At 42.6% G+C, this 21,902-nt stretch overlaps 1 long non-coding RNA gene and 1 pseudogene across 1 annotated transcript; one reads left to right on the top strand and one right to left on the bottom strand.

The window, feature by feature from the left end:
- Window positions 1–493: 493 nt before the first annotated feature.
- On the bottom strand, window positions 494–4,144 carry LOC134732079 (uncharacterized). Its single transcript, XR_010115013.1, has 2 exons — window positions 4,114–4,144; window positions 494–2,355 (listed from the first exon to the last, which is right to left on the bottom strand). It is a non-coding gene; the product is annotated as an uncharacterized lncRNA (long non-coding RNA).
- A 1,207-nt stretch (window positions 4,145–5,351) lies between these two features.
- Window positions 5,352–13,076, top strand: LOC129460275 (NANOG neighbor homeobox-like; annotated as a pseudogene).
- The last annotated feature ends 8,826 nt before the right edge of the window (window positions 13,077–21,902 follow it).

The raw sequence follows: 21,902 nt of genomic DNA, 5'->3' as shown, positions 1-21,902 counted from the left end.
CTACTTGGGTGGCTAAGGCAGCAGAATTGCTTGAGCCCGTGAGGTGGAGATTGCAGTGAGCCGAGATTGCACCATTGCACTCCAGCCTGGATGACAGGAGTGAAACCCTGTCTCAAAAAAAAAAAAAAAAAAAAAGTGCCAAACATCTGAATAGACAATTCTCAAAAGAAGACATACAAATGGCAAACAGGTATATGAAAAGGTGCACAATATAATTGATCATCAGAGAAATGCAAATCAAGACTACAATGAGATATTATCTCACCCCAGTTAAAATGGCTTTTATCCAAAAGACAAGCAATAATAAATGCTGGTGAGGATATGGGGAAAAGGGAACTCTTGTACATTCTTGGTGGGAATGTAAATTAGTACAACCACTATGGAGAACAGTTAGGAGGTTCCTCAAAAAAATAAAAATAGAGCTACCATACAATCCAGCTATCCCACTCCTAGGTATATACCCAAAAGAAAGAAAAACAGTATATCCAAGAGCTATCTGCACTGCCTTGTTTATTGCAGCACTATTCACAATAGCCAAGATTTGGAAGTAACTGAAGGGTCAATCAACAGGTTAATGAATAAAGAAAATGTGGTACATATACACAATGGAGTAGTAGGAAGCCATAAAAAAGAATGAGATCCTGTCATTTGCAACAACATGGATGGAACTGGAGATCATTATATTAAGTGAAATAAGCGAGGCAGAGAAGACAAACTTCACATATTCTCACTTATTTGTGAGAGCCAAAAATTAAAACAATTGAACTCATGGTGATAGAGAGTAGAAAGATGGTTACCAGCAGCTGGGAGGGTAGTGGGACACTGTGGGGGATGGAAATGGTCATTTGGCAGAAAAAAATAGTTAGAATAAGACCTAGTATTTTCTAGCACAACAAGATATACTCAAAAATAATTTAATTGTACATTTTAAAATAACTAAAAGTATAGTTGGATTGCTTGTAACACAAAGGATAAATGCTTGAGGATACCCCATTTTCCCTGATGTGATTTTTATGCACTGCATAATAATCATTGCATTATAATATGCATTCTATATCAAAATATCTCATGTAATCCATAAATGTACATACCTACTATGTACTCATAATAATTAAAAATTAAAAAAAATTAGCCAGGTGTGGTGGCATACACCTGTAATCCCAGCTACTTGGGAGGCTGAGGCAGGAGAAATGCTTGATCCTGAGAGGTTGAGTCTGCAGTGAGCCATGATCCCACCACTGCATTCCAGTCTGGGCAACAGAATGAGACCCTGTCTCAAAAAAAGAAATTAATTAATTAAAAATTTTCCCAGAGAAAATCTGGGAATGGATGGCTCCACTAGTGAGTTCCATCAAATACTTAAAGAAGAAAGGATAATTCTTTAGAAATTCTTTCAGAAAATAGATGAGAGGGAATACTTCCCAACTTATTCTATGAAGCCAGTATTATTCTCATACCAGAGCTAGACAAAGACATCACAAGGGAAAAACAAAACAAAACTACACACCAATATTCCTATGGTGTGTAGTACCATAGACACAGACACGAAAATTCTTAACAGGCTTGAGAAACCTTTTTTTCTCCTCAAACTGGTTTTGCAGGTGTTTACTCGTGAAAACTTACCAAATTGTTTAAATACATGCAGTTTATTCTATACCAATTATAACTTAATAAAGCTGTTTAAGAAAAATGTTAGTAAACTGAATCTGGCAACGTACAAAAAGGATTTTATAAAATGACCAAATGGAATATATACCAAGAATGAAAGATTGGTTCAACACTGAAAATCAGTATAATAAAAAACAAAAACTATATGACTATTTCAATAGATGCAGCAAAAGGCATTTAGCAAAACCAACATCTATTCATGGCAAAAACTCTCAACAATCTAGGAATAAAAGGGAATTTCCTCAACTTGATAATGGGCATTTTAAAACAACCCTAGCTAACAGCCTACAGAACGGTAAAAGACTGAGTGTTTTTCCCCTATAATAGGAAACAAGCAAGGGTGTCTGCTTTCAACATTTCTGTTCAACGTTGCACTGGATGTTCTGGCTGGTTCCGTTCCATGCTGCACTGGATGTTCTAGCCGGTTCTGTCCACGTTGCACTGGATGTTCTAGCCGGTTCTGTTCCACGTTGTACTGGATGTTCTAGCCGGTTCTGTTCCACGTTGTACTGGATGTTCTAGCCGGTTCTGTTCCACGTTGTACTGGATGTTCTAGCCGGTTCTGTTCCACGTTGTACTGGATGTTCTAGTTGGTTCTGTTCAATGGCGTACTGGAAGTTCTAGCTAATTCTGTTCAACGTTGCACTGGATGTTCTAGTTGGTTCTGTTCAATGTTGGATGTTCTAGCTGGTGCAATCAAGCAAAAGAAAAGAAAGAAAAGGAAGCATCCAGATTGGAAAAAAAAGTAAAATTGCCTTTATTCACAGATGATATGATCCTGCATATAGAAAATTTCTAGGAATCAATAATAATAATAAAACTACTGAAACTAATAAATCATGTTAGCATGGTCAAAAGGTACAAGATCAATATATAAACACTCTATTTCTATATACTAGCAGTGAATAATCTTAAAATGAAGTTAAGTAAACAATTTCACAGCATCAAAAAGAATAAAATAGTAATAAATTTAATAAAAGAAGTAAAAATGTGGCCAGGCGTAGTAGCTCATGCCTGTAATCCCAGCACTTTGGGAGGCTGAGGCGGTTGGATCACGAGGTCAGGAGATCAAGACCATCCTGGCTAACATAGTGAAACCCCGTCTCTACTAAAAATACAAAAATTAGCCAGGCGTGGTGGCGGGCACCTGTAGTTCCAGCTACTTGGGAGGCTGAGGCAGGAGAATCGCTTGAACCCAGGAGGCGGAGGTTGCAGTGAGCCGAGATTGCGTCACTGCACTGCAGCCTGGCGACAGAGCGTGACTCCGTCTCAAAAAAATAATAAAATAAAAAATAAAAAAGGAAGTACAAATTTGTATATTGGCAACTACAAAATATTACTCAGAGATATTAACAAATATTTAAATAAACAAAGGCATTTCATCTTAGTGGATTGAAAGGCTGAATACTATCAATATGGCAATACTCCTCACATTGATCTATAAATTCAATGCAAGTCCTGTCAAAATCCCACCAGACTTTTTGGTAAAAATTGGCAAGCTGAACATAAAATTTATAATGACATGCAAAGAACATAGAATAGCAAAACAATTTTGAAAAAGAATAAAGTTGGAAGACTTACACTACTTGATTTTAAATTTGCTATAAAGCCACAGTGATCAAGACAGTGCGATATTACCACGAGGATAAGTAAATAGATCAATGGAAAATAACTAAGGATCTAGAAATACATTGTAACATTTATGGCCAATTAATTTTTGACACAGTTACCCAGATAATTCAACGATGAAAAGGTAGACTTTAGTAAATGATTCTGGGTAAATGGATGCCTACGTGCCAAAGGAGGAGAAGAAGACTTGCCTTACACGTCATACATGAGAATTAGCTGAAGACGGGTCAGAGATCTAAAAGTAAGAGCTAAAACTATAATACAATAGAAAATTGTTGTAAATTTGGGTTGGGTAAAGAGATTCCAGATATAACAACAAAACATGATCCATGAAATAAAAGCATTGATAAATTGAACTTCGTCAATATATAAAAACTTTACTGTTTCAAACTTTTCTGTATGAAGAAAGTGAGAAGACAAGCCACAGTCTAAAAGAAAATATTTGCAAATCATTTATCTGATAAAAGACTTGTATTCAGAACACTTATGACTCAATAATAAGACAAGCAACCCAATTTTGCAAATGAGCAAAAGATCTGAATATATATATATATTTCACCAAAGAAGCTGCAGAAATGGCTAATAAGCACATACAAAGATGCTCAACATCATTATTCATTAGGGAAGAGCAAAGTTAACCGCAATGAGATACCAGTAAAAACTCAATAGAATGGCTATAATAAGAAAAACAGACAATACCTAGTGTAAGCAAGTATGTTGAGAAACGAGCCTTCATGCTTTGCTAGTGAGATGTAAAATGGCAGTCACTTTGGAAAACAGTTTGGCTGTTACTTAAAAAGTTAACCATAAACTTACCACATGACTCTGCAATGCTACTCCTAGGTATCTAAGAGAAAATGAAAACTTATGTCTATATAAAGTCATTTATGATAATGTTTATAGCAATATTATTATTATTATTATTATTATTTTGAGACGGAGTCTCACTCTGTCGCCCAGGCTAGAGTGCAGTGGCGCGATCTCGGCTCACTGCAAGCTCTACCTCCCGGGTTCACACCATTCTCCTGCCTCAGCCTCCTGAGTAGCTGGGACTACAGGCGCCTGCCACCACGCCCGGCTAATTTTTTGTATTTTTAGTAGAGACGGGGTTCACCGTGGTCTTGATCTCCTGACCTCGGGATCCGCCTGCCTCGGCCTCCCAAAGTGCTGGGATTACAAGCGTGAGCCACCGCGCCCGGCCTAGAGATGGGGTTTCACCATGTTAGCCAAGATGGTCTCGATCTCCTGACTTCGTGATCCGCCCGCCTCGGCCTCCCAAAGTGCTGGGATTACAGGCATGAGCCACCACACCCGACCAGCAATATTATTTATAATAGCCAGAAACTGGAAACAACCCAAAATGTCTATCAACTGCTGACTGGATAAACAAAAGTGAAAGCAACTCAAATATCCATCAAATGATGCCTGGATAGATAAACATGGTATAGCCATACGATGGAACACGGTTCAGCAATTAGAAGAGGGGGGAAGTGCTGATACATGGCGATGTGAATAAACCTCAAAAACATGATGCTGATGTCAAGAAGCCACACATAAAAGTCATCACATGTATGATTTTGTGGATATAAAATGTCTAGAAAATGCGAATTTATAGAGTGAAAAATCACATCAGTAGTTGCCTAAGAATAGGAGTAGGAACAGGGGTTAAATGTAAATGGGCATAAAGAACTTTGGTAATGAAGATGTTCTAAGGCTGCATTGTGGCGATGGTAGTAAAACTCTATGAATTTACTAATATCACTGAATTGAATACTTACGATCGATACATTTTGTGGAATGTGAATTGTATTTCAATAAAACTTTTTTAAGGCCACTGAGTTTGACTATTGGAAATGAGAGAGATAAAAGCAGAAATAAATGAGGTCAAACGCAGAACAACAGTAGAACTAATAAATAAAAACACTTGTTTTTGAAGAACGTTAACAAAATAGACAATTCGGTATTCTAATCCAGCAAAAAGAGAAAAAGTACAAATATACAAAATAAGAAATACAAAGAAGAAATAACACTGAAACAAAAGATAGATGTTTTTTAAAATCATAAAAGACGTTTTTGCCCAACTCTAGGCAAAAACATTTTGAAGACCTACATGAAATTATTAAATTCTTAGGAAAATTGAATTTTCCAAGATTTACCTCAGAAGACTCAACAGCCTACTTTTCATCAAATAAACTTGTGAAGAACCACCCCACAAAAAAGTGACAGATTTGGATGGTTTCATAGGAAAATGCTGCCAAACTTCAAAGATAATCCCAATGCTCATAAATTATACCAGAATAAATAATACTTCCCGCCAGGCGCGATGGCTCACGCCTGTAATCCCAGTACTTTCGGAGGCTGAGGCAGACGGATCACAACGTCAGGAGATCAAGACCATCCTGGCCAACATGGTGAAACCCCGTCTCTACTAAAAATACAAAAATTAGCCGGGCATGGTGGTGGGCACCTGTAATCCCAGCTACTCAGGAGGCTGAGGCAGGAGAATCACTTGAACCCAGGAATCGGAGGTTGCAGTGAGCCGAGATCGCACCACTGCACTCCAGCCTGGCAACAGAACGAGACTCCGTTTCAAAAAAGAACAAACAAAAAAACTTCCGAATTTCTGGAGCAATTATAACAATAATATGTAAACCTAAAAAAGAATCACAGAAAATGAAAACAAAAATTGATTTCACTTGTCAACAGTGATGCAAATATCTTAAGTCATAAACAGAGTGAGGTATTGAAGTCTTCAATTATTACTCTAGAATATTGCTGTCATGAATTCTGTCAGTTTTTGCTTTATATATTTTTATGGTCTGTTATTAGATATATAAGTATTTATAATGTCCTATATTGAATATTTTATTAATCTACAAGATTATTCTTTGTCTTGTCATCTGTTTTGGTTTAAAGGCTATTTTGTCTGATGCAACCATCACTGCTTTCTTTGGGACATTTACATGGAATATCTTTTTCAATCCTTTCACTTTCTACTATTTGTGTTTTTGGATGTAAAGTGAGTCTCTTATAACAGCATATAGTTGAATTGTGTATTTTTATTCAATCTTCAAATGTAAGTCTTTTGATTGAAAAGTTTATCATTTACATGTAAATTAACTACTAATGAGGAAGCTTTTTTTTTTTTTTTGAGACGGAGTCTCGCTCTGTCACCCAGGCTGGAGTGCAGTGGTGTGATCTCAGCTCACTGCAACCTCCGCCTCCCGGGTTCAAGTGATTCTACTGCCTCAGCCTCCCGAGTAGCTGGGACTACAGGTGCGTGCCACCACGCCCAGCTAATGTTTGCATTTTTAATAGAGATGGGGGTTTCACCACATTGGTCAGGCTGGTCTTGAACTCCTGACCTCAGGTGATCCACCTGTCTCAGCCTCCCAAAATGCTGGGATTACAGGCGTGAGCTACCGTGCCTGGCCAGAAGATATTATTTCTCTCATTTTGCTTTGTTTTTGAAGTGGCTTATAAGCATTTTTATCTCTAATTTCCTGCATTGCTGTCTTCTTTTGTGTTTATTTATCTATTTTTTTTGAGAGGGAGTTTTGCTCTTGTTGCTCAAGCTGGAATGCAATGGCACGATCTCAACTCACTGCAACCTCTGCCTCCCGGGTTCAAAGAACTCTCCTGCCTCAGCCTCCCAAGTAGCTGGGATTACAGGCACCCGCCACCATGCCCAGCTAATTTTTTGTATTGTTAGTAGAAACGGGGTTTCACCATGTTAGCCAGGCTGGTCTCAAACTCCTGACCTCAGGTGATCCACCCACCTTGGCCTCCCAAAGTGCTGGGATTACAGGCGTGAGCCACTGCGCCCGGCCTAGTTGATTTTTTATAGTGGAATGTTTAAATTCCTTTCTGATGTTCTTTTGTGTCTGTTCTATAGCTATTTTTTTGTGGTTGCCATGAGAAGTACATTTAACATCGGAAACGATAACGCTCTAATTTGAATTTTTACCAGTTTAACTTCAATAACATGTGAGAACTCTGCTCCTTTAAAGCTCTGCTCCCACCCCTTTGGTTTGCTGATGTCACAAAATTACATGCTTATACATTGCATGCCCCAAAACATACATTAGTCCTTCTTTTAAATGCATTAATGTCTTAAATTATATTTAAAAAAAAAAGAAAATGTGGTGTTATAAACCAGAGTTACAATAATGCTATCGTTTGGTCTAATGATTATTTTATGGTCTACTCAAATTATTTTTTTTCTTTTGAGACAGTGTCTCACTCTGTCACCCAGGCTGGAATGCAGTAGCACAAACATGGCTCACCGCAGCCTCAAACTCCTGGGTTCTCCCAAGTCAGCCTCCCAAGTAGCTGAGGCTATAGGCATGTGCCACCATGCCTGTAGGGTCTAGCCCTACAGGGTCTGTGGGATTTTCTCCCCGTGTGCGGAGACCTGAGATCATAGAAATAAAGACACAAGACAAAGAGATAGAAGAAAAGACAGCTGGGCCCGGGGGGCCACTACCACCAAGACGCGGAGACTGGTTGTGGCCCCGAATGCCCGGCTGTGCTGTTATTTATTGGATACAAGACAAGGGGGCAGGGTAAGGAGTGTGAGCCACCTCCAATGATAGGTAAGGTCACGCGAGTCACGTGTCCACTGGACAGGGGACCCTTCCCTGTTTGGCAGCCGAGGCGGAGAGAGAGAAGAGACAGCTTACGCCATTACTTCTGCATTTCAAAGACTTTTAGTACTTTCACTAATTCTGCTACTGCTATCTAGAAGGCAGAGCCAGGTGTACAGGGTGGAACATGAAAGTGGACCAGGAGTGTGACCGCTGAAGCACAGCATCACAGGGAGACGGTCAGGCCTCCAGATGACTGCGGGCGGGCCTGACTGATGTCAGGACAACAGGTAGTGGAGCAGGGCCTTCTCTACCTCCCCGGGGGAAAGGGAGACTCCCTTTCCCGGTCTGCTAAGTAACCAGTGCCTTTTCTAGGCACTGACGCTACCGCTAGACCAAGATCCGCCTGGCAACAGGCGTCTTCCCAGGCGCTGGCGTTACCGCTAGACCCAGGAGCCCTCTGGCGGCCCTGTCCGGGCATAACAGAAGGCTCGCACTTGTCTTCTGGTCACTTCTCACTGTGTCCCCTCGGCTCCTATCTCTGTATGGCCTGGTTTTTCCTAGGTATAATTGTAGAGCAAGGATTATTATAATATTGGAATGAAGAGTAATTGCTACAAACTAACAATTAATAATATTCATATATAATCATATCTATGATCTATATCTAGTATAACTATTCTTACTTTATGTATTTTATTATACTGGAACAGCTCGAGCCCTTGGTCTCTTGCCTCGGCACCTGGGCGGCTTGCCGCCCACACATGTCCGGCTAATTTTGGTATTTTTTGTAGAGACGGGGTTTCACCATGTTGCCCAGACTGGTCTCCAACTCCTGGACTCAAGCAATCCACCCGCCTTTGCCTCCCAAAGTGGAGATTACAGCTGTGAGCCACCATGCCCAGCCAAATTTTCTATTCTACATGATTCAGTCTTGTTAAGTTGTATGTTTCCAGGAATTTGTTCATTTTTTTCTGGGTTATTTACATTTTTTTGCTGTACCTTTTCTTGTAGTATTCTCTCATGATCCTTTGTATGTCTGTGGTATCAGTTATAATGTCTCCTCTTTCATTTCTGATTTTGAGTCATTTCTCCTTTTTTCTTAGTCTAGCTAAAGGATTGTCAATTTTATTTATCTTTTCAAAAACCAACTTAGTTTTGTTGATCTTTCTATTATTTTTACAGTTCTATTTCATTTATTTCTCCTCTGATGTTTGCTATGTCCTTACTTCTACTAACATTGGGTTTAATTTGTTCTTTTCCTAGTTTCTGGAGGTGTAATGCTAGCTTGTTTATAATCTTTTTTAGCATAGGCATTTAGCAGTATAATGTTCCCTCTTAGAACTGCTTTTGCTGCATTCCATAAGTTTTCATATGCTGTGTTTCCATTTTTTTAAGTCTTAAGATAATTCTAAATTTCCCTTTTGATTTCTTCCCATTGGTTGACCCATTGGTTGTTCAGGAGTATGTTGTTTAATTTCCACATATTCGTGGTTTCTATTTGCATAGAATATTTTATTCTATTCCTTCACTTTCAGCCTATGTGTATCCTTAAAACTGAAGTATGTCTCTTATAGGTAGCATATGGTTGGGCCTTGTTTGGGGTTTTTTCCAATCCACTTAGCTACTGTCTGTCTTTTCACTAGACAATTTAATTCATTTATATTCAAGGTAATTTTGATGGGTAAGGACTTACTATGGTCATTATGTTAATTGTTTTTCTGACTGTTTCATAGATCCCTTTGTCCTTTCCTCCTCCCTTGCTGTTTTCCTTTGTGATTTGATCATTTTCTCTAGGTGATAAGCTTTGGTTCATTTCTCTTCATTTTTCATGTATCTACCATAGGTTTTTGTGTTGTAGTTACAATGAGGCTCACGTATAACATAGTTAATAATAGTCTATTTTAAGCTTATCACAACTTAACTTTGCATATAAAAACTATATCTTTACTCCTCCTCTATTTTGTTTATGATATTATAATTTACATCTTTTTACATTGTGTATCTACTAACAAATGGCTGTAGCTATAGTTATTTTTAGTAGTTTTGTTGGCTGGGCGCGATGGCTCACACCTGTAATCCCAGCACTTTGGGAGGCTGAGGTGTGTAGATCGCCTGAGGTCAGGAGTTTGAGACCAGCCTGGCCAACATAGGGAAACACCATCTCTACTAAAAATACAAAAAATTAGCTGGGCGTGGTGGTGGGCACCTGTAATACCAGCTACTCGGGAGGCTGAGGCAAGAGAATTGCTTGAACCCAGGAGACAAAGGTTGCAGTGAGCTGAGATCGTGCCACTGCACTCCAGCCTGGGCAACAAGAGCAAAACTCCCTCTCAAAAAAAAAAAAAAAAAAAATTGTCTTTTAATCTTTATACTAGAAATATAAGTGATTTACACATCATTATAGCATTAGAGTATTCTGAATATGACTGTATGCTTTTAACTAGTTTTATACTTTCATATGTTTTCATGTTACTAATTCGCAACTTCACTTCAGCTTAAAGAACACCCTTTAGCATTTCTAGTAAAGCAGGACTAGTGGCGATGTGTACTCCCTCAGCTTTTGTTTGGGAAAATCTTTCTCTTTCATTTCTGAAAGACAGCTTTAGGGATAAAGTATTCTTGATTAGCAGTGTTTGTTTCTTTCAGCCCTTGGAAAATATCATCCCACTCTCTCCTAGCCTGCAAAATTTCTGCTGAGAAATCCACTGATAATCCTTAGTGATTTTCTCTTGCTACTTTCAAGATAGTCTTTGCCTTTAATTTTTTTTTAAGCAGGGACTGCTCTGTCACCCAGATGGAAGTGCAGTGGCAAGATCCTGAATCACAGCAGCCTCAACATCCTGAGATGAAGTGATCCTGTCACCTCAGCCTCCCAATTAGCTGGCACTACAAGCACATGCCATCGCATCTGGCTAATTTTTGTGTGTGGAGACATGGTCTCACTATGTTCCTCAGGCTGGCTTCCAACTCCTGGGCTCAAGTGATCCTTCTGCCTCAGCCTCCCAAAGTGCTGAGAATACAAGCATGAGCCACGATGCCTGGCCTGTCTTTGGTTTTTGATGGTTTGATTATAATACGTCTTGGTGATATTTTCTTACCTGATTAGAGACTTTTGAGCTTCATGCACATAAATGTTCATATGCTTCCCCAGACTTGGGACATTTTCAGCCATTAGCTGCAAGCTTTGTGGGGCATTGTTGGATTCCCCTTTTTGTGGCTTCTTATCATCTTCCTGACTGCTCCAAAACCTGTCCTAGCTTATCACCCTAGATGTTCAAAAGATGTTTGGTTTGTAAAGTGTCTTTATTTATTCTCCCATCTAGTTTCCTCTCCAGGTTGGCTATCCTGTTTCTTCATTTACTGTGCTATCACCCATAGTGTTTCTTGTTGACATGCTTTAGGTTTTGAATTTGTGAGTATGAATTCTTTCTAGTTTCTGTGATATTTTTCACTGTTTCTTCTTCCATTTGAACTTTCGTTTCATGAAATTAGAAAAACTCTATGAAATTTTCAGTAGGTTTTTTAAAGACAGGGTCCCACTCTCTCACCAAGGCTGGAGTGCAGTGGTGTGATCATAGCTCCCTGCAGCCTTAAACTCTTGGATTCAAGCAGTCCTCCCACCTCAGCCTTCTGAGCAGCTGGGACGACAGGCAATGCCCCACCAGGCCTGGCTAATTTTTAAATTTTTTTTGTAGAGGCAGAGTCTGGCTATGTTACCCAGGCTGGTCTTGAAGTCCTCAGTTCAAGCAATCCTCCCACCTTCACCTCCCAAAGTGCTGGGATTACAGGCATGAGCCATCATGCCTGGCCTTGAGCAGAATTATATTGAATAGACAAATTAACTTGACATTATTTACTCTTCCAATTAAAGTACATCAGATGTTTCTGTTATTGTATATGCATATGCCTCCTCCTGACCTCTTCTTTATTGAAATTTGGAGTCTTTACCCATTCCTCCAACTTCTACTCCCATTTTATTCCGAGAATCTAGCTTTTGCTCCCTGTGTCCTACCAACAACATTCTCCTGAAAGACACCTTTGACTTTGAGGCAAGTTTTAGAACCTCCACTTTTTCAGAGGTTGACATCTTCTCTTATAGCTTTTCATAATTGGCTTATTATTCACCCTCCTGCCTTTTGAATTGGGTCTTCTCTTTGTCTTCCACTGCCCTGTTTTACTTAGTTAAGTTTCCTCTAAATTCTTTGATCTCTTTGGTCTTGTTTCTGTATAGACATTCTTCATTCAGTAAAGTCATTTATTATTTCCATACTACTTACAATTTGTTAGGTTTTATAGCTGTGATGTTGCTATTTACCAGGTTTATAGGGATGAATAAAGTAGATTCTCAAGATTATGGTTTAGAGAGAGCGCTAGGGGAAAGAGGAGCAAGAAAGAAAGCTTTGAAAGAGCAGCCATTGACTTTGAAGGAAATCTGGGAAAGGATGGCGTCCAGGAAGCAGGAGAAGAAATGTTTTCAAGGTGGAGAGAGCTCCTGATACTTCAAGACTTTTCTGAGGTAAAACATGCGGTGCTGAGAATTTTTTTTATTTCTAAAAATCAAACAGAGCCTCTAAGAGAGAAGACTCAGAGCCAAACAATCATGGATGTAAGTCAGCAAAGGCTGGAAGGTAGTGATAACTTCACAGAATTGAAGAGTTGGGATCCTGTTATACAGAAACCACTGGCTATGCCTTGGGATCAAAATTCAGAACAATCAAATGGAAATTACAGTGAAGATGAATAAAAGGGAAAGCAGAAATGGAGAGGAGGAGAAGCAGGCAGAAAGAGAGGAGAAAAACAAGAGGAAAAGTTAAAGGAGCTGGAAGATGAACAGGAAAAAGAAAGGAAAAAAGAAAATGAAAAACGATATCCCAAAAAAAGACTAGTCAGCAAATCCCTCATGGACACTCTTTGGAAAAAGTTTAGATTAAACAGATGCCCCACAATACAAAAGTCTATTACTCTCATTTGAATTTGGCATGACACATAAACAGATACGTCAATGGTTTTGTAAAAAGGGGAAGAAATATAATAAAGAAATGTTCAAGGGAAAGCATAATAAAAACATAAGAGATGGGGGTCTTGCTGAGTTGCCAAGGCTGGTCTTGAACTCCTGCCCTCAAGCGATTTTCCTACCTTGCTCTCCAGAAGTGTTGTGATTACAAGCATGAGCCACCCATACCTGGCTAAGACGTTTTATACGACACCATTCTCACAAATAAATGGAGTTCTGAAAGGATAAACAAGAAAATATTAACAATCGTTAATTTTGTGGAGTAGAACTAAATGAGGGCAGTGCAAAGTGGTTCCTGGACATTCTATTTTTACCCTACTGTGGATTTAACATTTTTATAATGGACAATAATTGATTTTATTTAAGAAAAAATCAGTAAGAAAAGTATCAACCTCTGGGGGGAAAAGATTATGGTTTAAATCTTTGACAGACAACTAGACTGGAAATTACTACTAAAAAAAAAAAAACGCGTTTCAGTGGAAAACTATGTGTTGGTCACACACTGTACATCCTTCCTCAAAGTTATCTGATTCCAGACATGTTTCATTATCTTTCAGCTATTTTTTAAAAACTCTTTGGGCTGGGCGCGGTGCCTCACGCCTGTAACCCCAGCACTTTGGGAGGCCGAGGCAGGTGGATGACGAGGTCAACAGGTCGAGACCATCCTGGCTAACACGGTGAAACCCCATCTCTACTAAAAATACAAAAAATTAGCCGGGCGTGGTAGCGGGCGCCTGTAGTCTCAGCTACTCGGGAGGCTGAGGCAGGAGAATGGCATGAACCCGGGAGGCGGAGCTTGCAGTGAGCCAAGATCATGCCACTGCACTCCAGCCTGCGCGACACAGCGAGACTGTCTCAAAAAAATAAAATAAAAATAAACAACCATATCTTGTGAGAATTCACTCATTATTGGATTACGCCGAACCACGAGAGATCTGTCCTCATGATCCAAACACCTCTCACCAGGCTCTACCTCCAACACTGGGGATTACATTTCAACATGAGATTTGGGTGGGAACATACATTCAAACTATATCTAGTTTCATATATTCAAACTATATCAGAGCATAATAAAAAGATCCTCATAGAATTGTTTTAAGAATAAGAAATGATGGGCTGGGTGTGGAGGCTCAGGCCTGTAATCCCAGGACTTTGGGAGGCCAAGGCAGGCGGATCACCTGAGGTCAGGAGATAGAGACCAGCCTGGCCGACACGGCAAAACCCTGTCTCTACTAAAAATACAAAAATTAGCTGGGCATGGTGGCAGGCACCTGTAATCCCAGGTAGATCTGGTTAAAAGTGTGGTGCCTCCCCCATTTTTCTGCCATTTCTGCCGCATGAGATGCCTGCTCCACTCCATGTTCCACAATGACTGGAAGCTTCCAAAGGCTTCCCCAGAAGCAGATGCCAGGACTGTTTCCTGTACAGCCTGCAGAGCTGTAAGCCAAATAAACCTATTTTCTTATAAATTACCCAGTCTCAGGTATTTCTTTATAGCAATGCAAGAATGGACTGACACATGCTCATTGTGAAGAAACAAGCATAGAAAATTTGCTATTCGCCCAAGGACATAGGTAGCAACTGAAGGACTTATGGTATAAAGTCTGGATCATTAGGGATCCAAATCCTGAGTTCTTTTCTTTATTCCATTTATCCCCAATTGTCTCAGGATCCTTGGGGTGTTGCTTTTCCAGCCAGAAACCTCTGTGGCCTATGGCGCCTTTGCCCGAGTTTTGCTCAGGCCCTCTAGACTCATTCTGTCCACTCAGCCCAGCATGTTGTGCTTGGCTCGCGCTACCTGTCTGGACCCTATGCCTGCAAAGGCTGAGTCAGGCATGGCGTGATGAGGAGTGTGTGACCGAGCATGGAGTCTGGCCCTACACAGTAGACATGCCGGCTGCTGCAGTGGGGTGGGCAGCTCCAGGTGCTGGAATAGGCACCAGCTCTCGGCAAAGCTGTGGCTGGACCAGACACACCACAAGCAGCTTCAACAGCTGGCACTGGGGAACGCAGTGGCACTCAGAAGCTTGGTGATGCCAAGGACCACAGCGCCCCTAAGAGGGAGTCACAGCCCTGGCTCAGGGAGCTCCCAAGTCTGGGATCCCTGAAGGGCCGCAGCTCTTCTCTCCTCTTCACTTGCAACATGGCGAGCAAGAGGCATGTTTCAGCCATTTGTGTTACAGCTCTTATAGCCCCAGCATTCAACAGATCCTGAGTTTTTGTCCTGCGACCAGGAAAAACGAGGTACACGGACAAGTGAAGGGTGAGCAAGGTGAAGAGGAGATTTACTGAGCAATAGAACAGCTCAGAGGAGACCCACGGGGGGTAGCTCCTTTCTGCAGCCAGGGTGTCCTGACAAGTGTTCAGCTCCTAGCAGAGACAGCAGAGAGAACACCCTGGAGCGGGAAGCTCCTCTCTACAAGCAGGTCATCCCATCATCTCTGCAGCTCTCAGCAGACAGGAGGCCCTGGACTGGGTAGCTCTTCTCTGCAGCTGGTTATCCTGACATCTGCTCAGCTCTGGCTGAGCCTGGGGCTTTCATGGGCCTCAGAGAGGAGGGAGAGACTTCCAGTGGGTCCATGGGTAGCTGTGGGTGGGCCTGGAAAAGGCACCACAAGTTCCCGCTCTGGTCTGTGGGACTGGGAGCCCGACCCCCAGCCTTCAAGCCCTTCCTGGCCTCAAGGTGGGGCCTCACCAGGGACATGCCCCTTCCACCCAGGAGCCTGTCTGCCTCCTGCTGTTGTTCATGGTGCCCAGGCTGTAGGTACCAAGGGGTGCCTACAGGGCAGCGCCAAGCTGCCCTCAGACCCCCATCAGCTTCCCTCCTATACTCATCAGTGCCCAATGTCCAGAGGGGACTGAGGCAGCAAGGGACTGGCGTGTCAGCACTGCCTTGAGCGTGTGCACACCCAGCCAGGCTGTGACAGTGCCCAGGCTTGGCCTCAGCTTTGCTCTGAGATTGGAGCAGGCGCCGACAGCAGAGAAAAGCCGGGCAGTGGGAGCAGGCATTTCCCAGCCTATGAGGGCAGGGGGGTCTTCCTCGTTCCCCCAGAGTGCAGAGATGCCTGTGTCTGCAGTCATGGTTTGCAGCTGCATGGGAAGGAGGGGAGGGGTGGGATTCCTGCCTGTTCCATAGAGCCAGAGGCTCAGATCTGCAGCCACAGTTTGGACAGCTGCTGCTGTGCCCAGGAGGGTGGGGCTCCAGCCTGCTCCCCACCCTGAGAGCACAGGGATGCCTGGGTGGTTTGGGCAGCTGCAGTGGCACCTGGGGAACTCCCACCCCAACTTGGAAGGGGCGAGGCTCTCACTTGTCCCCAGCTCCATGGAGCATGCAGCCCCAGGCGTGCTTCACTGCTGCAGCCGGCATGATGGCAGCAGCCACTCCAGACAGCCCGCCGCTGCCACGATTCAATCTTCCCTTTCTATCGAAACCTAGAGCTAATAAGGCACTGCTACAGCCTCATAATATTCCTAACAAATTGTATTTTTAGCAAATTCCAAACACATATTCTACGCCCAGTTCTCTCACTGAAGCAAACTTAGTCACCACTTATGACCTTCCAAAGGCCGTCTTTCCACCTGGATTATGATATTACATCATTGATGTAAGTTTAAATGCATAGTCCCTAATCATGCTGGCTTCCCAGATCTATCCATATTAGACAGGAACCCTGGTCTCCTGCTACCCCAGGTCTTCTTATTCATAATTATATGAATCTTTTGTTATGTGTAAAGCTGCAACTGGCCTAAAACAATGCAGAGCCACTTTGAGGGAAGAGAATCCACGGTTAGGAATCTACGGTTAGATTTACATGGAGGGGAAGAGAATCTACAGTTAAGAATCTACGGTTAGATTTACATGGACGGTAAGAGAATCTACGGTTAGATTCACATGGACGGCAAAGAAAGGAGGTCCTGGAAAAGTGCATGAGAGAAATAGACACCTGTAAAAATAATGAACGACAGGATACAGACCAGTGAAGAACAATGAGAACATTTGGGTGTGTGAGACACAATAGAGTCAACACAAGATAACCATTCTGTTCCTAGATGATCAGGGACAGTGTTTGCACATTAAAAGAAGCAGAGTTGGCCGGGTGCAGTGGCTCACACCTGTAATCCCAGCACTTTGGGATGCCAAGGAGGGCGGATCACCTGAGGCCAGGAGTTTGAGACCAGCCTGTCCAACATGGCAAATTCCCATGTCTACTAAAAATACAAAAATTAGCTGGGCATGGTGGCATGTGCCTGTAATCCCAGCTACTGGGGAGGCTGAGGCAGGAGAATCGCTTGAACCTGGGAGGTGGAGATTGCAATGAGCCAAGATCGTGCCCCTGCACTCCAGCCTGGTGACAGAGCAAGACTCTGTCTCAAAAAAAAAAAAAAAAAAAGGCCGGGCGCGGTGGCTCAAGCCTGTAATCCCAGCACTTTGGGAGGCCGAGGCGGGCGGATCACGATGTCAGGAGATCGAGACCATCCTGGCTAACACGGTGAAACCCCGTCTCTACTAAAAATACAAAAAATTAGCTGGGCGTGGTGGCGGGCGCCTGTAATCCCAGCTACTCAGGAGGCTGAGGCAGGAGAATGGCGTGAACCCGAGAGGTGGAGCTTGCAGTGAGCCGAGATCGTGCCAGTGCACTCCAGCCTGGGGGACAGAGAAAGACTCCGTCTCAAAAAAAAAAAAAAAAAAAAAAAGAATTTACCAAGACAGGCAGATTAGAGAAAGTAGGAAAATACTTTCAAGAAGGTAACAGGCAGCCAGCAATAGAGGAACTGACTGCAAGGAAACGAAGGCTTCCTGGAGATGTAATAGGTGGTTCTTGGGCTGCAGAGTGCTACTTTCAGTTCTGACAACACCAAGGTTGCAGGAAGCTGACTTGCATTTTTTGTATCAGCCGAGGATCTGGTGATAGCTGGGCACAGGAAGATTGTGAGTTATGACAGCTCTGAGTCCTGGACCATTAAGAAAGGCAGACTTACACCTTATCTACTTTCTCTTTCTTATTTTGCTTTCCCCTGCTCCCACTACCCTGTCTCTTTTTCCTTAAGTAGGACTCCACACTAATACATATTAATTTACAAAAGATAAGTGATTGGATGGGGAGGAGGAAAAAACTCAAGTCTTGGCAAGGCAGTTTAGAGACGGAGGGATAAAGAGATGCAGAAGCAGAAGGGTGAGAAGTTTTGGCAGTTTCCTTTTTTAATATATCAATAGTTCTAAAGAGTTTAATTTTTTCTGTAGGGAAAGAAATCTTCAGAGTCTCTTTTGGATGCTTTTTAGTATTATTGAAAGTAACTTTCAATTTTTTTAAAATTTTAGACTCAGTTTTTAAAAATTATGCACATAAATAAACTAATTAAGGTATTTTTAATGTCATTTCATTTTGGGCTTTGTAGTTTGGGGTCTTTACAGGTTAAATAAGACCATTTTAAAAGATACTGACAGGAGGTCGGGTCATAAGTACTACATATGAATTTAGCTGGAGTTACTTAAAGGTGTATTTTTTTTTTTTTTTTTGAGACAGAGTTTCGCTCTTTTGCCCAGACTGGAATGCAGTGGCACAATTTCGGCTCACTGCAACCTCCACTTGTTTTAAGCGATTCTCCTGCCTCAGACTCCCAAGTAGCTGGGATTACAGGTGCTGGCCACCATGCCCGGCTAATTTTTGTATTTTTAGTAGAGACAGGGTTTCACCATGTTGGTCAGGCTGGTCTCGAACTCCTGACCTCGTGGTCCGCCCACCTCAGCCTCCCAAAGTGCTGAGATTACCGGCGTGAGGCACTGCATCCAGCCATTAAAGGTGTATTTCTTTTTTTTTTTCTTTTTTTTTTTTGAGACGAGTCTTGCTCTTTCTCCCAGGCCAGAGTGCAGTGGCGCGATCTCGGCTCGCTGCAAGCTCCGCCTCCCAGGTTCACGCCATTCTCCTGCCTCAGCCTCCCGAGTAGCTGGGACTACAGGCGCCCGCCACCGCACCCGGCTAATTTTTTGTATTTTTAGTAGAGATGGGGTTTCACCGTGTTAGCCAGGATGGTCTCGATCTCCTGACCTCGTGACCCGCCCGCCTTGGCCTCCCAAAGTGCTGGGATTACAGGCGTGAGCCACTGCGCCCGGCTAAAGGTGTATTTCTTTTGAAGGGGACTCAGTTTTAGATGGATGATTGTCCATAATTTGGGGTTTTTGTTTTAATGATCAAAGATCGAAAGAGAAAGAGTTGTTGGATCTGGTATGCTGCTTAGTAAGGATTACTTATTGAAGAGTCACCCATGAGTCACTTTTTTAGATGTCTTGGTGAAACCCAGGAATTTTGGGCACTTAGGGCACTAGGAGATTTTTGTATGTTTTTTGTTGAGGGGAGTCTTATGGGTCCAACGTAGGTCATGAACGATGAGCTTAAACAGTTTCACAAAACCTAAGTCACTAAGTTATCTTTTGGCTGGGAGAATGAGTGTCTTATCTTTAAGACTTATCTCCGTCTTTATAGAAAGTTTTTTTTGCTGGCTTTGGTCATTTAAAATGGGACTTTAGATGTGTCAAATGAACTGAACTTAAGAGTTTAGCCAGCTTTTTTTTAAATTTATAAGTTTTACTTAAGCCATGGAATTTTTTTTTAGAGAGAGAAACTGTTTTCTTTCCTGACCAAAATTTGAATGAAAGAAAAGGCCACGGCCATGCTCAGTGGCTCATGCCTGTAATCCCAGCACTTTGGGAGGCCAAGACGGGCGGATCACCTGAGGTCATGAGTTCGACACCAGCCTGGCCAACATGGTGAAGCCTCGTCTCTATAAAAATTCAAAAAAATTAGCCAGGCATGATGGTGGGTGCCTGTAATCCCAGCTACTCAGGAGGCAGAGGCAGGAGAATTGCTTCAACCCAGGAGGCAGAGGTTGTAGTGAACTGAGATCGTGCCACTGCACTCCAGCCTGGGTGACAGAGCAAGATTCCGTCTCAAAAAAAAAAAAAAGGAGTATAAATTCTAGTGAGTCATTTAATAAATAACACACTTAACCTCAGAGAAAAGTGAAAATCATAAATCTGTGAACAGCAAAATTTTCTGAGAACAAAAACAAAACTACCTTAAAGCAGAATTTTAATTTTAGGTCTGTTGATCGTGGAATTGGTTTGCTTAAATAAAGTCTGAATCTCAATTAGAATCGGGGCAATGTGGGCTGGGTACGGTGGCTCAGATCTGTAATCCCAACACTTTGGGAGTCCGAGACGCATGGATCACCTGAGGTCAGGAGTTTGAGACCAGCCTTGCCAACATGGTGAAACTGATCTCTACTAAAAATACAAAAAGTAGCTGGGAGTGGCTGGGCGCAGTGGCTCATGCCTGTAATCCCAGCACTTTGGGAGGCCGAGGTGGGTGGATCACGAGGTTAAGAGATCAAGACCAGCCTGGCCAATGTGGTGAAACCCAGTCTCTACTAAAAAAACAAAAATTAGCCGGGCGTGGTGGCGCACGCCTGTAATCCCAGCTACTCGGGAGGCTGAGGCAGGAGAATCACTTGAACTCAGGAGGCGAAGGTTGCAGTGAGCCGATATTGTGCCACTGCACTCTAGCATGGGTGACTGGACAAGACTCTGTCTCAAAAAAAAAAAATTAGCTGGGAGTGATGGTGGGCACCTGTAATCCCAGTGACTCAGGAGGCTGAGGCAGGAGAATCGCTTGAACGCGGGAGGTAGAGGTTGCAGTGAGCTGAGATTGCGCCACTGCACTCCAGCCTGGGTGACAAGAGCAAAACTCCATCTCTCACAGGGTCCAAATTTACTAATATAGAATTGAGCAAAATATTATTTCACAAATACTTTAATTTGGTCTTTATGGCCATTTCAATTTTTTAAATTGCCAATTGTGTGTGTGTTTCCTGTTTCTCCCCATTTTTATTTTAAAAAACTAATGTGCTTTTATTTTATTTTATTTTATTTTATTTTAGACGGAGTTTCACTCTCTCTCCCAGGGTGGAGTGCAGTGGTGAGATCTCAGCTCACTGCAACCTCTGCCTCCCGGGTTCAAGCAATTCTCATGCCTCCGCCTCCCAAGTAGCTGGGATTACAGGTATGAGCCATTACAGGCATAAGCCACCACACCTGGCTAATTTTTATATTTTTAGTACAGATGGGGTTTCACCATGTTGGTCAGGCTGGTCTCGAACTCCTGACCTCAGATGATCCGCCCACTTCAGCCTCCCAAAGTGCTGGGATTACAGGTGTGAGCCACTGTGCCTGGCCTGGCCAAAAAATATTTTTAAGAGAAGGTGTCTCTCTCTGTGGCCCAGGGTGGAGTGCAGTGTTACCATCATAGCTCACTGCAGCCTCAACCTCCCAGGCTCAGGCAATCCTCCTGCTTCAGCCTCCAGTAGTTGGGACTACAGGGACAAGCCACCACTTTATATATCCATAAATATATTTTATTTCCCTGTAATGTCCTCATCTCATTTATTTTTCCTTTTTTTTTTGAGACAGTCTCACTCTGTCGCCAGGCTGGAGTGCAGTGGCATGATGGTGCAACCTCCGCCTCCCGAGTTCAAGCGATTCTCCTGCCTCAGCCTCCCGAGTAGATGGGATTACAGGCACCCACCACCACGCCCAGCTAATGTTTTGTATTTTTAGTAGAGACGGGGTTTCACCGTGTTGGCCAGGATGGTCTCGATCTCCTGACCTCGTGATCCGCCCACCTCGGCCTCCCAAAGTGCTGGGATTACAGCCGTGAGCCACTGGACCCGGCCCTATCATCTATTTTCATTCCTTTTGTCAATACTGCTGGATTGGATGTACTAAATGTAAGGTCCTCTGAGCTGGCCGCACCATGGTCAAGCCATCGTGACATTCCCCCACCCTTGTGATAATGTACTTTGTAATATTCCTGGTCCTTGTGAATGTACTTTGTAACATTCCTCTCTGCCCTTGTGACAATACACCCTCCCCGCCCTTGTGAATGTACTTTGTAACATCCTCCCCTGCCCGCAAAAAATTGCTGCTGAGGCCGGGCGCGGTGGTTTAC

This window comes from Symphalangus syndactylus, chromosome 13 (genome assembly GCF_028878055.3).
Source record: "Symphalangus syndactylus isolate Jambi chromosome 13, NHGRI_mSymSyn1-v2.1_pri, whole genome shotgun sequence".
NCBI classification, from domain to species: domain Eukaryota; kingdom Metazoa; phylum Chordata; class Mammalia; order Primates; family Hylobatidae; genus Symphalangus; species Symphalangus syndactylus.
The sequence above is the reverse complement of the archived record's forward strand: the minus strand, read 5'-3'. Positions and strand labels throughout refer to the sequence as shown.